This window comes from Pelophylax lessonae (genome assembly GCF_965119305.1).
Source record: "Pelophylax lessonae genome assembly, chromosome: 1".
NCBI classification, from domain to species: Eukaryota; Metazoa; Chordata; class Amphibia; order Anura; family Ranidae; genus Pelophylax; species Pelophylax lessonae.
Window position 1 is genome coordinate 549778758 of NC_138768.1, and position 13877 is coordinate 549792634.

The window sequence follows — 13877 nt, forward strand, 5'->3', positions numbered from 1 at the left end:
AAAACGCCATGCAGTCCAACAGGGTGTGAAGCAGTGGCGGCCTGTCAATAGGGGGCGCAGGGGCGCCCCCCCCCCCCTCCAATCTGTGGTCAGAGAAAAAAAAGAGATTTAAAAAAAAAAATTCAATTTTCAGCCCACTAGGGGCGCCCGACTAGTGGTGGCTATGGGGGGGGGGGGGGGGTTTCATCCCACGTGCGGCGGCCTTCTGCTTCAGAGCAATGCGCCCCGACACTACCCACTTTAGTGATGTCCTGGCTGTGATTGGTCCAGACTACAGCCTGGACCAATCATAGAGGACATCCCGGGTGACGTTGCGTGGTGGGCAGTGCGTGCGTTAGTCACGCACTGTCCCGACGTCACCTTCTTGCCCGCCGTCAGAGAGGAGGGCAGCGGTGCACATCCAGGTCGAGGAGGAAGAAGACATCCGACTGAGTCTCCCGATTCCCGAGCAGCACTCCAGACACGGTGACGGCACCAGCGTGAGGTAAGTGAAGTAATGCCTCAGGGGGGGCCCACACACTGCTTTGAAGGGGGCACGCATGCACGCTGGTCTCTGCATTGAAAGGGGCATGTATACTGGTGACTACCTTCAAAGGGGCATGTATGCTGGTCACTACATTGAAACGGGGCATGTATGCTGGTCACTACATTGAAAGGGGGCATGTACGCTGGTCACTACACTGAAAGGGGGCATGTATGCTGGTCACTACATTGAAAGGGGGCATGTATGCTGGTCACTACATTGAAAGAGGCATGTACGCTGGTCACTACATTGAAAGGGGCATGTATGCTGGTCACTACATTGAAAGGGGGCATGTACGCTGGTCACTACATTGAAAGGGGGCATGTACGCTGGTCACTACATTGAAAGGGGGCCATGTATGCTGGTCACTAGATTGAAAGGGGCATGTATGCTGGTCACTACATTGAAAGGGGCATGTACGCTGGTCACTGCATTGAAGGGGGCATGTACGCTGGTCACTGCATTGAAAGGGGCATGTACGCTGGTCACTGCATTGAAGGGGGCATGTACGCTGGTCACTGCATTGAAAGGGGGCATGTACGCTGGTCACTACATTGAAAGGGGGCATGTATGCTGGTCACTACATTGAAAGGGGCATGTATGCTGGTCACTACATTGAAGGGGGCATGTATGCTGGTCACTACATTGAAAGGGGCATGTACGCTGGTCACTGCATTGAAGGGGGCATGTACGCTGGTCACTGTTTTGAAGGGGGCACACTGGTCACTGTGCATTGAAAGGGGGCACGCTGGTCTCTCTGCATTGAAAGGGGGCACGCTGGTCTCTCTGCATTGAAAGGGGGCACACTATACCTTAATTACTGAAGGCCCCTTTCACACTTTTGCAACCTCAAAGTCACGCAATTTTTTACAGCGTTTTTTGACACAAAGCAATGCCTATTACATTTTTCTGTTTGCGCCCCCCAAAAATTCTGAGCACCAGCCGCCACTGGTGTGAAGATGCCCCCCCAAAGCTAGGAAACACTGCTAAATAATGACTCAAGCAGTAAAGATTATCTTGACACATCACAAGGAAAAAACTCCTTGATGAAAAGAAGGCTAAAAACAAATAGACTTTTCCTAGCAGATCTGAGGAAAAGGCATTCAACTTCCTGGGCACCATCAAAAAAAGTGAGTCATGCTGGGTAGGGGACAGAGGCTGGGTTCCATTTTTACTGCTTGCCAGTGTCTTGTAAATGGCAGTATGTATCTAAATTCCTACATCCCTCAATGACCAGAAAGAAATCTCCCCAACAAGAGTTAACACCCTTACTAGCTTAGACAAAACAAATACTGTCTACATATACTCGAGGGTATTTGCGTAGGACTCTGTTTAAGATATGGAGCTAGAGGGTGGATTGCAGCACTACATGAAAAGGTTCCTAAAAGTCATTTGAACATTTGTTACATATACTGTACCTCTACAAACTAACATTTAGCAAACTGAATTCTGTGTGAACTGGGCCTTACATTAACCGGAAGGCTTACTTAGAATCTCAGTTTCAACCCTTATATTAAAACAGCAGTGACATCTACTGGCACTATATTACACAACCATAGCTTGAGCACAGCTGTTATGTCTGTATTATTCTTTCCACATGACCTATTTCTTAAGGGTGTGGAGCAATTCAACATCCTATTTGTAGAAATGAGGCATGCTTGATGAGACGTAATGCCTGTAATTTGGCAGATACATAGATTTCCTGAACATGTAATATCATCTTGCCTGTACAATAACTGATACAGCACAGAACGCTGTCGAAAATGGGCATAAAACAGACTGCAATCATACAAAACATATTATGAGGGTTACCTCAACAGTTTTTTCACTATTTTCCCCAGTTGGAAATGTAATGATTATCTTGCTTAAGCCCCGTACACACGTACCGATGGTCGGCTTACAAATGTTCCTCTTTTCTCCCCGGGATGTCGGTGTCTGCTGAAAAGTGCAAAGACAGCACAAGGACAGCACAAGAATTTTGTCCGCCGACTGCAGAAGTGATGTCATGTAATGGTTAACTTTCCCTGTGTTTTCTATTTTCTGAGCATGCCCAGTCTTGCAAATCTGCGGTCTGTCGGCCGAATTGTGTACTGACAGGCGAACAATCGTCCGTTCTGGTGTCGGCATACAAATATTTTCATGTTTGCAAGAAAGACTTTTGTCCGCGGATTGTGCGCAGACATCTGTCGGAGGCACCATACTAACACGCGTACAATCGGCAGATCCTTCGTCCACCGACGTTTGTATGCCGACGATCGGTACGTGTGTACGGGCCTTTAGATGCAAATTTGACATCAGGGAAGATCTGAAAACACAAGTGCTCTAAAGCAGTAGTTCTCAACCTTTTTGAGACCAGAGCCGGGTAAGTTTTTTCCCAAGCATTTTCTAGGACAGATATGTAAGATGAAACTCAAGAAAAGCACACCTCAGAGTGAGACTACTGCCCATAGAACTTTCTAAGGTCAAATCAACTCAATCTTCATGAAGGTGTTGTGACTTGACCATATACAGTGCCTTGCGAAAGTATTCGGCCCCCTTGAACTTTTCGACCTTTTGCCACATTTCAGGCTTCAAACATAAAGATATAAAACTGTAATTTTTTTGTGAAGAATCAACAAGTGGGACACAATCATGAAGTGGAACAAAATTTATTGGATATTTCAAATTTTTTTAACAAATAAAAAACTGAAAAATTGTACGTGCAAAATTATTCAGCCCCCTTAAGTTAATACTTTGTAGCGCCACCTTTTGCTGCGATTACAGCTGTAAGTCGCTTGTGGTATGTCTCTATCAGTTTTGCACATCGAGAGACTGACATTTTTGCCCATTGCTCCTTGCAAAACAGCTCGAGCTCAGTGAGGTTGGATGGAGTGCGTTTGTGAACAGCAGTTTTCAGTTCTTTCCACAGATTCTCGATTGGATTCAGGTCTGGACTTTGACTTGGCCATTCTAACACCTGGATATGTTTATTTGTGAACCATTCCATTGTAGATTTTGCTTTACGTTTTGGATCATTGTCTTGATGGAAGACAAATCTCCGTCCCAGTCTCAGGTCTTTTGCAGACTCCATCAGGTTTTTTTTCCAGAATGGTCCTGTATTTGGCTCCATCCATCTTCCCATCAATTTTAACCATCTTCCCTGTCCCTGCTGAAGAAAAGCAGGCCCTAACCATGATGCTGCCACCATCATGTTTGACAATGGGGATGGTGTGTTCAGGGTGATGAGCTGTGTTGCTTTTACGCCAAACGTAACATTTTGCATTGTTGCCAAAAAGTTTGATTTTGGTTTCATCTGACCAGAGCACCTTCTTCCACATGTTTGGTGTGTCTCCCAGGTGGCTTGTGGCAATCTTTAAACAACAATTTTTATGGATATCTTCAAGAAATGCCTTTCTTCTTTCCACTCTTCCATAAAGGCGAGATTTTTGCAGTATATGACTGATTGTTGTCCTATAGACAGAGTCTCCCACCTCAGCAGTAGATCTCTGCAGTTCATACAGAGTGATCATGGGCCTCTTGGCTGCATCTCTGATCAGTCTTCTCCTTGTATGAGCTGAAAGTTTAGAGGGACGGCCAGGTTTTCGTAGATTTGCAGTGGTCTGATACTCCTTCCATTTCAATATTATCGCTTGCGCAGTGCTCCTTGGGATGTTTAAAGCTTGGGAAATCTTTTTGTATCCAAATCCGGCTTTAAAAACTTCTCCACAACAGTATCTCGGACTTGCCTGGTGTGTTCCTTATTCTTCATGATGCTCTCTGCTCTTTAAACGGACCTCTGAGACTATCACAGTGCAGGTGCATTTATACGGAGACTTGATTACACACAGGTGGATTCTATTTATCATCATTAGTCATTTAGGTCAACATTGGATCATTCAGAGATCCTCACTGAACTTCTGGAGAGAGTTTGCTGCACTGAAAGTAAAGGGGCTGAATAATTTTGCCCACCCAATTTTTCAGTTTTTTATTTGTTAACAAAGTTTGAAATATCGTATAAATTTCGTTCCACTTCATGATTGTGTCCCACTTGTTGTTGATTCTTCACAAAATATTACAGTTTTATATCTTTATGTTTGAAGCCTGAAATGTGGCAAAAGGTCACAAAGTTCAAGGGGGGCCGAATACTTTCGCAAGGCACTGTAGCTGCTATACAGGTTCGGTCCAGTGTGGCCCCTGGCTTTCTGACCAGGACATCACTGGTGAGCTCATTGAATGTGCCTGTAGACCTTACTTATTGTATATAAAATAAATTGTTTCTTGGATCGATCTAACCACTGAACTTTTATGGGCTTGAAGATCTTTCTTATGCCACTGAAGACTACTTTATAAGGTGACTGGATCTACCAAATTTCCTCATTACCTCCAGATAAAAAAAGAAGACAGCTACATACATCCAGGGAATAGAATTCCTTAGAATAGTTCCTTAACCAGAAGATCCTGCCACTCTGGGAGGTGCCAATGTATCTCCAGAGACAGCACAGCACTGAGCATACAGGAGGATATTGTCCAGATAAGAAAGAGCCAAAATGCACAGACGATGAAACTGACACTGGCTTAGCCAATATTTTGGTAAATATATTGGGTGCTGGCAAAAGAACAGATGGTAGAGCTTGGACTTGCCAATACTGAATGCCTTCCTTCTGACATCTGAACCACAACCTGAGAAACTGCTGATAAAATGAATGAATTGGAATGTGCAGGTACACATGCTGTAAGTCCAAAGAAACCATGTGGACATCTTTTTGTAGGACCTTTCGCACCGAATAGATGCTTTCCATGTACTGTAAGTTAGACACTTGTTTAGCTGCTTCAGCTTTATGATCATGCAATATTTTCCCCTTTAAGCCAAGAAAAAACAAAACAAAAAAAAAAACACTAACTTCTTCACAGGAAATTAAGTGCACAGTGGAAAAACTTAGTGGCTGAAAAGTCAGGACATGTTTTACCTTAATGCATTCCATGCAGTAAGGTTAAAAAAAAAAAAAAAAATGTCCCAGCAGTTGTCCCCCCCCCCCCCCCCTCACTTGCCCGAATCCTATTTTGATCCAGTGCTGTGCGCATCTGCAGTGGCACTCTCCACACTCTCTCCTTACAAGAGGGGCAGCAGCTGGAGTGATTGGCTCCTGCTGCTGTCAATCAAATCCTGTGAGGAGGGAGAAAGGGACTAGACCAAGCCACACTGTTTGTCTATAGCAGAACACGGCCCAGCTCTGGAGCGAGCCTGCAGGTGTGCCACCATAGGAAGCTGCTTCCTATGGGGGCACCGAAAAGAGGTGGAGCCAAGAGTGCTTCAGGGAGCCCAACAGAGAGTGTTTGGGGCTGCTCCATGCAATAACATTGCACAGAGCAGATAAGTACAACACATATATTACCTAAATTTAAAAAAAATAGTTTACAAGCACTTTAAAGGGTAACTCCAGGCAAAAATAAAATTTTTCCTAATAATAGTATGGTAAATATCTTTATCGTTATTCATTTTCTGGCTAGCTGCTTGTGTGGCTTAGAAAGTCTTATCTAAGCAGGACAAACAGCTTTTTCCTGTTCTTCACCGACAACGCTATTTCCCTTTATCTGAATTTGCTAAGCTGTCTTTCACTTCCTGAAAAGGTTGCCGGTCTTAGACAGGCATGCCTAGACCTGCCCAGCCCCACCCCCATTCCTTCACAGAACACAATCTCTTTTCTTCATAGCCTCCTTTAGGCTAGCAGCTTCTCCTGAGAGAGAGAGAGAGAGAGAGAGAGGGCAGGCTTTTGAAGTATGTTATGTCCACCTGCACTACATTGATGCAACTTTGATCCAGAGAGTGTAAAGTTGGATCAAAGTTGCACAACTTTGGGGTTGCAATAGTGGAAACGTAGACTAAAGCTCTTTTTCCACTAGTGTGACTTCTCATGCGACTTTGGACACAAATTCGTATGACAAGTCAGCTCTCTGATTTATATAGCACCCGTTCCCATCTTTGCGACTTTGAAAATCAGCGACTTTGAAAAGGTGCCTGCACTTTTAATGCAACTTTAATCCAGAGTGTGTTAAGTTGGATCAAAGCTGCACTCGAAGTCACACTAAATCGCACAACTTTGGAGTCGCACTAGTGGAAACGTAGCCACTAGGCTAGAGTGCGACTTTGGAGTGCAGCTTTGATCCAACTTAACACTCTCTGGATCAATATGAAAAAAGAAATGGTGCTATACCAAAAAAGAACTGCGCAAGTGGGTGTTTGTACACAAATTGGTAGTGTACTAAAACCTTCTAATAATCGTGAATACAAAATTAGAAAATTAAATAAATGAATCTGTGAATATGTAATATGTGGGAATGCCTTCCACACTGCAAGCAGCAAACAAAAAACGTGTTAACGTGATAAATGTGAAAATGAGGGTATATATTGCGCTCAACAACAATATTCACAAAAAGGTGCATATAAATAAATATAAACTTATATGAGAACAGTCCAACAGTGTTTAATAACAGTAGCAAATGGAAAGCCACAACAATAGATAAAAGCACAACCCAGCATAAATAAATAAATAAGTAAAAGTCCTTTTAGTGCTTAAAAATCAAGGTGATTGTGTAGTTAATCCAGCAATGTTTAAAAGCATAGACTTGATAGAAGTGATATTAAAACCTTCACCTCCACACCTTCACCCAGTGTTCTTAATAAATACTCCTTACCAGAGGGATATGACCCCTTGATTATAGGGGGTCACAATAAGCATTGGTACCACAATGAATCCAGGCCATCCACATATCTTTCCTCTCACCAGTAAAGATGTATGACCAGATATTGGTGGAACTCCGATTTAGAGGACCCAGGGTAAGGAAGTAGATTGGAGACATCAGAGGAGTCCTCTAAATCGGAGTTCCACCAATATCTGGTAAGGAGTATTTATTAACCACTTAAGCCCCGGAAGATTTTACCCCCTTCCTGACCAGGGGGGTATTTTGCGATTCGTCACTGCGTGACTTTAACGGACAATTGCGCGGTCGTGCGACGCTGTACCTAAACTAATTTGACGTCCTTTTTTTCCCACAAACAGAGCTTTCTTTTGGTGGTATTTGATCACCTGTGCAATTTTTTGATCACGTGCTATAAACAAAAAAAGAGCGTCAATTTTGAAAAAATAACAATATTTTTCACATTTTTTTTATATGAAATTCCCCCCCCAAAAAAAAGTAAAAATCAAAATTTTTTAACATTTTCGGCCAATTTGTTTTATGCTACCTATGTCTGGTAAAAAAAAATTGCAAAAAGCGTATTTTGATTGGTTTGCGCAAAAGTTATTGCGTTTACTAACAAAGGGAAAGATTTTTGTTGTTTTTTTTTTTAACGCGTAACGGCGGCGATCTGCGATTTTTTTTGCGGTACTGCGACATTGCGGCGGACAGATCGGAACCTTGACTGACATTTTTGGGGTTACCAGTGACATTTCTACAGTAATCAGTGCTATATATATATATGCACTGTTACTGTAAAAATACACTGGCAGTGAAGGGGTTAACTTTATTTGAGAGGGAGGGGCTGTGTGTGTCCCTAGGGGTGTGATTCTAACTGTGATTGGCTGTCTGTTGAGCTGTAGTTACACTGATCAACGGTCCTACATAGTAGAACCGTATGATCGGTGTCTCTACACAGGGGAGAATGACAGGCAGCTTGTTTATACAAGCTGCCTGACTTTCTCCCTCTCCCCCGCCGATCGCAGAGTGAGCGGCAGACATCGGGTCCGCCGATTTACGTCACTTTGCCTGTGAGGGGCTGACCGCCGCAGTAAATCTACTTGCGGCGGTCGGCAAGTGGTTAAGAACACTGGGTGAAGGTGTGGAGGTGAAGGTTTTAATATCACTTCTATCAAGTCTATGCTTTTAAACATTGCTGGATTAACTACACAATCACCTTGATTTTTAAGCACTAAAAGGACTTTTACTTATTTATTTATGCTGGGTTGTGCTTTTATCTATTGTTGTGGCTTTCCATTTGCTACAGATGTTATTAAACACTGTTGGACTGTTCTCATATAAGTTTATATTTATTTATATGCACCTTTTTGTGAATATTGTTGTTGAGCGCAATATATACCCTCATTTTCACACTCTCTGGATCAAAGTCGCATCAAAAGTTGCATCAAAGTAGTACAGGTACCTTTTCAAAGTCGCTCAATTTCAAAGCCGCATAGATGGGAACGGATACCTTGAAATCAATGGCCTGTGATTTGTAATGCGACTTTGGGCACACAGTCACATGACAAGTCGCACTAGTGGAGGTTTCCTCTACTATGATCATTTGAGACTGAGCGGAGAGACCCCAGAGCACTTCCAGCTACACTGACAGTCCCCCCCGGCATGTCCAGCTTCCTTCCCCTTTGGGAGTCTTCATTCATAGCCCAGTACAGCTATACTGTAAATGTGCCCCCCCTCCCCCATGTGAATAATTTCTTCATTTTCTCATGAATTAGGATATACAATGCATCCTTACTGATGAGAGAACACTGGGCGGGAACCTATGTTCAGCTCCTCCCATTCTGTATACGCCCACTGACTACACAGGAACAGTGTCCCTCGACTGGAAGCGATGTCGCTGGCTTTCAGTAACCACATCCACTTGCTGCTCTTGGACTCAGCAGGAAGAGGAATTTAAGTCATGTGACAGCACTGAAAACTGCAAAAAAAAAAAAAAAAAAAGGTAGAAAAATTGGGATTTTTTTCATTTTGACAGATAAGGCTGAACTCAGCTTACATTAATGATTGCAGGGGATAATTTAAGGTATTAGGCTGTACTTCTGCTTTAAAGACCAAATACTGGGAAAATGTGAAAATCCACCCTTTCAGTAGGGTTGTTCCTGCATTGTGAGGGTTAAATGCATGCAATTCCTATGCTCCAGCAGTGGTCTGTTCCTCATTGTCCTCACACCAAGTGGCAGGCTATGGGCCCTGAATCACCATTGATAACATCAGGAATATCTCATCACCAGAGCATAGGGAAGAGGGTGGGGGGAACCAGTCTTGCAATATAGGAGGTGCCTCTGGGAAAAGAGGATCAGGCAAGTAAAACTGCTTTTTCTGGTACCCCTCCTAGATGAAACGTGACACTAAACACTGGTTAAATAAAAAAAAAAAGAAAAAATTGCTCAAGTATGTCTCATTAACTCAAAAGAAACTTCTCTCTCAGACTTCTCCAAATTCCTTTTGTTTGCTGTTCTGTTTCGACTTCCTGTTAAAAGGGTGGCTTTGTTCATTCTCTATGGTCCCACTGTATGTAGGAATGTAGCCACCCTCTCTTGCTCCCTCCCGAGATGGACAAGGGACGTGTAGTGTGCACAGAGCAGTACTCATGACTAACTAATGGGCCATACACACTATACAATTTTCTTTAGATTTTTTCCTTCAGACTTACCAAAACCATATAATATGAGGTCAAACCTAAACACTTTCAATTTGTATGTGTAGGTATGCATTCTGTAAATCTACTGTTGACAATGCTCACGCCGGGAGAAAATTTCTGACCAAGTAGATGAATTCCATCCTGAATCTTCTGTACCTTATGCTCTTGTTGAGTTTTTTTAGTTTCATAATGAGCCTTAAATTTGCCTGATGGTTTTCTTCTTTTAAATATATGCAAGTAGACTCCAGTTTTTTCTTCTTCCGATGGCACCTGGCAGACCACTTTTTGTGCTATCAGGATCTCTAATGCAGTCAGAAAATCTAGTGATTGGTCTGAGGAGTATGGGAGTTTCTTCACCAGATACCGGGCTGGGGGACAGGAGGAGAGTTCTATCAAATAGCCTTCTGTTATTGTGCGAAGAATAAACCCAAATTTTTGTGATACTCCCCGACTGGTGAGTGAAAAACGCTAGTCTGCCCCCCACCTGGAGACCGTCATTGCTTTTTGCCCTTCGGGGCTGTAGGCCTGAGAATAAAATCTCTTGCCTTTATGGTCCTGTTGGATCCAGCGCTTTTTCGGGCCTGCTTTATTAAATCTCCTCGACTGACAAAAGGGCTTTTTCTTCTGGCTCGAGGAAACCCCTTGTCCTTGGCTGCAGTTCTAAGACCATTTCCAAGTCAGGTCCAAATAGTAGTTCACCTACGAAGAGGATGCCACATAATCTGTTTTTAGATGCAAAGTCCCCTCCCCAGGATTTCAGCCATAAAGCTCTCCTGGCTGAGTTGATTAGGCCGGTAGCTTTGTCCAATGTCCTTACAGACTCTGCTGATGCATCTGCTAGGAATGTCGCTGCTCTGTTTAAATTTGGTATGGTTTTCACTAGCTCCTCCCTTGGGGTATCACCCTGTAGTAGCTCTTGCAACCGAGTTAACAAAACAAGTAGGGTCCTAGGCGTGCAAGTGGAAGCTATGGCTGAGTTGAGGTTTTCTGCTGCTGCCTCCCAAGTCTCAAAAGTGCTTCTATCTTTTTATCCATGGGATCAGCCAGGATACCAGAGTCATCGAAAACCAAATCTGATTTGTTTGGGACTCTAGCCAGGGAGGCGTCCACCTCAGGGCATTTTGCCCAGGGTTTGGTGTCTTCTGGTGTAAAAGGGTATCTGCGTTTAATCACAGCCGGGGTAAAGAGCTTCTTTTCTGGCTCTTGCCACTCTTTCTTAACCAGGGTTTTCAGCGTATCGCGTACTGGAGAAGTCCTGGGTTTTTTTTTCTGCTGGAATACATTTAGTCATGCAGGGAGAGTTCCACGAACTTCTGCTCTTTGATGTCCAGAGTGTCTGCTATGGTTCTCAGTAAATCGTCTGTGTCCTCTGAGGGAAAGAGTGTAGCATTGGCCCTTGGATCTTCATCCTCTGAGTCTAAGCTAATTGCGGATTCTGAATTTTGAGGTATCTGAATCCAACATTTACACCCCCTGGTCCCTGCTGATAGTAGGGATGGGGGGGGGGGGGTTACTGGTAGATGGGCTGCTGCTCTGGCCGGAGCTTGTTGGGATTTCCAGCTCCTTTATAGCCGTACGGACTGATAATTCTTTTAAAAAAGAGATTAAAAGTACTAAGCATGTCTAAAAGGAACCCCTGTGATTCCTTAGCCACCATCTTGTTGATGCAATTTTGGCATAGTGTTTTTTTCCATTCTGAAGGAAACCTATGACCGCAAGAAGCGCATGCTTTGCTGCTGGTCTTTGCCTTTTTCTCTTCTGGGACCTTTGCCTACAAAAAGACAGAAAGGGAAGGCCTCATGAGACAGGCAGTTGCCATGCACCACCATCAAAGACGTATGTGGTGAGGTAAAGACAGAGGAACTTCAGCGTGCTCTGGCTTACCTTGGAGCTTTCCTGACTAGCAGGTTCTGCAGGGCAGGGTGGTGAGGCTTCCCGACATAAGTCCCATGAAAAAGACCCAGCATAGGGATCTTTATACTGCTTCCTGCCCCAGCTCCAGCCCCGTCCCCGTGCAGGTTGGTGGACATACCTGCAAATCCTTCCGATGAGTCTTGTATTCCCTCTTTTTAAAGTCACCTTGATTTCTGGTAATTTTTTGAGAAGATTGCCATATTTTTTATGTTTATCTGGTTAGTGGTGTCACCAGGAAACGTCAGCGGAAGTATGCCCCTTGAACTCTGGGAGGAAGTCCGTTGCTTGGGGACTTCCCTGCCAACTTCCGCCCTTCTTAAGATGGACGCGGCTGGAAGTGCGTCACCGGAAGTGACGCAAGCTCCACCTCCATCACCATCTTGCTCCTTAATGAGGAGCAGACTGTACTGCGGCTGGCTTATGGCCTCTTATGCAAGTGGAGAGGGAGAGAAGACCTGGGGGTGCCAAAAAAGCAGGCTTCCGACAATCTCCCACAAAGCGAGTTTACCCCCTCACACTGTGCTTCGGTCCCGCACCTTTCGCCGGAGGGACCTGTCTGTTGGGGAGTGTTTCCCAAGGCTGACCTCCGCCAGGTATTTTTCCCTTCTGGGGCCTTTTGATGGGGGGGAAGGGGGGGGATACCCCTTCGGTATCTTACAGCTGGGGGGATAGTTGCATACCCCTCAGTAAGGGTGAAACTTCAAGCGAGGGCTACCATTGCCCTATTGCGCTGGCCCTGACCTTCCTGCCCAAGGCTCCTTGAGCTGAGGGGGAGGCTGGTCAGGGAGCCTTCTGCAGCGTGGCAAGGAGACTGTAAAATAACAAACCGGTGTAGCTCTTAGTGGATCCAGAGGAAACAAAAACTGAGGCAGAAGGTATGACTCAAGTTTTTATAATGGTAGGCCACTGTGCTTCCTGTTTCAGGTGGGAGGAGCCTATCTTACTGCCCTGGAAGACTATTAGAGAAAAAAAAAAACAGTAAGAAACAATTTAATGAAATAAAGAGCGCAAGGACATTAGGTAGTGAATGTATAGGAATTATTTTTGGACAATAAGGATATAGTTTAGTATTATTTTAAAGTGATACTAAACACACACTGTTTAATTTACATTGTCCCTTCTATTTCTGTATGTGGATGATGGCACTGTATTTTAAATTGAAAAAATTATTTAAGTACCTTTTTCCTAATCGATATACATCTGTCACATGATCTTTCCCAGCCTGTCTACAGGGAAACATAAGCAAGAGGAGATTCTAGTCCCCTGCTGCTGATCACATGTTCAAAAAAATAAATGAAAAACAGCCCTTGAAATACATAGTAAAAATAATATCAATAAAACGGTTTTAAATTGTCATACAAATTATATACCGTATTTATCGGCGTATAACACGCACCTCAATTTTGAGAGGGAAATTTCAGGTAAAAAAAAAAAAACAAAAAAACTAAATTTCAAATAAAGAACTTTGAAGCAAAATAAGGGTGGCTCAGAACTTTTTTTTATTAATATCATTACCACTTGTAAAAGGTAAATAATTTAAAATGACTGTCAGCTAGTGTGTATCTCTTAGCGTCCATCCCCCTATCAGGAAGTGTTTCTTTGCTCCCCCCCGGCAGACTTCTTTTGATACTCTAGTCCCCTTTAAAATCAGTGCACACTGCTGCCTTTGCAGGGAAGGGGGCTGTCAGCTAGTGTGTGTCTCTTAGCTCCCCCTTCCCCTGTCAGGCAGTCTCCCTGTGTTCAAAACTCCCGTCTTTGTCACACATTTTTACTTCATTAAATTCCTTGTACCTGACGGGTACAATCTCTGTAACTTTCTCCTACCTCATCAGTCAGCAAACTCTCACGAGCAGTACAGAGTGTTACCGTGGTTACGCTCCGATGGCCGCGAGAATTAGACTGGTGTGATGTGTTCGCCTGGAGCAGAGGAAGGCTGCCGGAGACCTGCAATGCTGGTCCTGGGTGGCCCGGGACTCACAGGTTTTCTAGGCCGTTACTGATGACATCCACTCGTTTTAAATTGCGCCGCTATGCAGTATGTACCATGGCTTCTTAACATTATAT